The following is a 2973-nucleotide window of genomic DNA, read 5'->3' on the forward strand; positions in this document are numbered from 1 at the left end:
TTTTTTTCACAAATGTTATCCTTGCTGCTATTATCATACAAAAATGATTTTTCCATGTTTTCTCTCTAATTCTTTGTTGATTATCCCCAGTAAATAGGTTGTTGGGTCCATTTTCATTTTAATATCTAATATTTTTTTCCATTTCTTCATTTATTTATTTCCAGTATTTTTAAGCTCTTTTGTAAACCCCCCCCGCCCCCCATATGACCCTGTTTTCTGAACAATTCCAACATTTGGCTTTGGTATTTTTATATGTTTTTTATAATTTGTTTCTTCTTTTTCTATCTGACACATTATTTCATCCATTTTAAACCTCTCTGTAATTTGTTTATATAAAAACCAATTACATTTAAAATCTTCTTTCATCAATTCCTCTGTAGTTTTCATTCTGTATTTTCCTTTTTCTATTATTAAAAGTCCTTCATATGTTATCCATTCTCCTTCTTTCATTTTTTATCTCCTATAAAATGCTTCATTTATTGAAGTCCATTTTGGTATTTTCTGTATAAACTGTGGTTTATATTTTTGCCACACTCTTAACAGAGATTTTCATATGTAATGATTATTGAATTCTTTGTTTGATTTTATCTTATCGTATATTAACTATATGAGCCAACTAAATATAATCTCAGCACAATTTAGTTGTAATAGCCTCTCATTTTTTTATTCTAGCCCATTTTTTCATCCATTCTAAACTACAGCTGTGATGATATATTTTTAAATTTAGTATTCCCAGTTCACCTTTATCTTTTTAATCTTGCATGATTTTTATCTTAATCCTAGTTCACCTATTCCAAATGAATGTCGATATTTCTTTTTACCATTCTCTAAAAGGGATGTCGTACGTTATAAGTGGTATAGCTTGGAAGAGAAATAATAATTTAGGTGTCACATTCATCTATACCTTTGATATTCTTCCCAACCATGATAAATTTGTACTGGGCCAACCTGTAGATCTTTTAATCTCCTACCATACTAGACCATAATTGTTTTTTTTTTTAATACAGTGGTACCCCGGGTTACGAAATTAATTCGTTCCGCGGCGCCCTTCGTAACCCGAAATCTTTCGCAACCCGAAAAAGCCATAGGCGCTAGCACTGGAAGCCGCGATTTCGTGCGAAAAAGCGCCGAAAAGCACCCAAAATTTTTTTCGTAAGCCGAAAAAAAAAACGTAACCCGGAACAGTTTTTTCCTATGGAATTTTTTCGTATCCCGGAAATTTCGTAACGCGGTGCTTGCGTATCCCGGGGTACCACTGTAATCTGGAATTTTTCAACATAATATTTTTTTCGAAAATATTTTATCTTTTTTCCTATTTCAAATTCTGATATTTGTGTCATTTTTTCTTTATTGGCCTTTGTCATATTCATCGTTAACATAATTGTCTTTCATAATTTAACTTCAGCCCTGTGTATAATCGATATATTTTAATTATTAATTAATTAATTAATTCCAATTAATTATTCCCCACCACCACTCCCTTATCCTTATTTGTCATGTATTTTTTTTATTGTAAGCCTGAGGGCAGGGAACTGTCAGGAAGTTCCTCCTAATGATAAGGTGGAATCTCTTCTCCTGTAGCTTGCATCCATTGCTCCGGGTCCTGTTCTCTGGAGCAGCAGAAAACAAGCTTGCTCCCTCCTCAATATGACATCCCTTCAAATATTTAAACAAGGCTATCATATCACCTCTTAACCTTCTCTTCTCTAGGCTAAACATCCCCAGCTTCCTAAGTCATTCCTCATAGGGCATGATTTCCAAACCCTTCACCATTTTAGTCGCCCTCCTTTGGATACGCTCCAGTTTCTCAATGTCCTTTTTGAATTGTGGTGCCTGGTATTCCAGGTGAGACCTGACCAAAGCAGAATAGAGTGGAACTATTACTTCCTTGATCAAGACCTGCATTCCCCAAACTGTGCTTTATAAAGGATTTTGGACTTCAGCTCCCAGAATCTCAGACTATTGGCCAACATGGCTGAGACTTCTGGGAGCTGAAGTCCAAAAACTCTTGAAGGGCACAATTTGGAGACCACAGTATAGTTCTATTGATCCAGCCTAAAACTGTATTGATCTTTTTAGTTGCCACATTACACTACTGACTCATGTTCAACCTCTGGTCTAGTAGGACTCCTAGATCCTTTTCACATGTAGTCTCATTATCTGTGCATTTCATTTTTCTGCCCTAAGAGCAGTAACTTACATTTCTTTGTGTTGAAATTCATTTTGTTAGCTTTGGCCCAGCTTTCTAATCTATTCAGGTCTTCAGTTTTGATCCTGTCCTCTGGGGTATTAGCTACTCCTTGTAATTAAGGCTAATTTGATATCCATGCCTTCTATTCTTTCATCCAAGTCATTGATAAAGATGTTGAATAGCACTGGGCCCAGGACAAAACCCTGTGGCATCCCACTAGTCACTTATCTCTAGGATGAAGAGGAGCCATTGTTAAGCACCCTTTGGGATCAGCCAGTCAACCAATTACAAACCCATATAACAGTTACCTTGTCTAGCCCACATTTCACTAGCTTGTTTGCAAGAATATCATGGGGGATCTTGTCAAAGGCCTTACTGAAATTGAGATATGCTATATCTACAGTATTCCCTTTGTCTACCTCATCTAGTTCCTTTCTGAATTTGACAACTGTCTGTTTTTTCCTCTATTTATCATTATTTTAGTTTCTTGTTTTTTAATAAACTGCTTCTATCCAATTCAGATAATCTTGACTTAAATCCATTTTTTATTGTTTCTATCATAAAGTCCTAATTTACATTGTCAAAAGCTTTTTCTGCATTCATTCAGCAATGTGTCTCCCATCCTATATCTGTGCATTTCATTTTTCTGCCCTAAGTGCAGTACATTACATTTCTCAGTGTTGAATTTCATTTTATTAGCTTTGGCCCAGCTTTCTAGTCTATTCAGATCATTTTGAATCTTGATCCTGTCCTCTGGGGTATTAGCTATTCCCCCTAATTTG

The sequence above is a fragment of the Sceloporus undulatus genome, chromosome 1, assembly GCF_019175285.1.
Source record: "Sceloporus undulatus isolate JIND9_A2432 ecotype Alabama chromosome 1, SceUnd_v1.1, whole genome shotgun sequence".
NCBI classification, from domain to species: Eukaryota; Metazoa; Chordata; class Lepidosauria; order Squamata; family Phrynosomatidae; genus Sceloporus; species Sceloporus undulatus.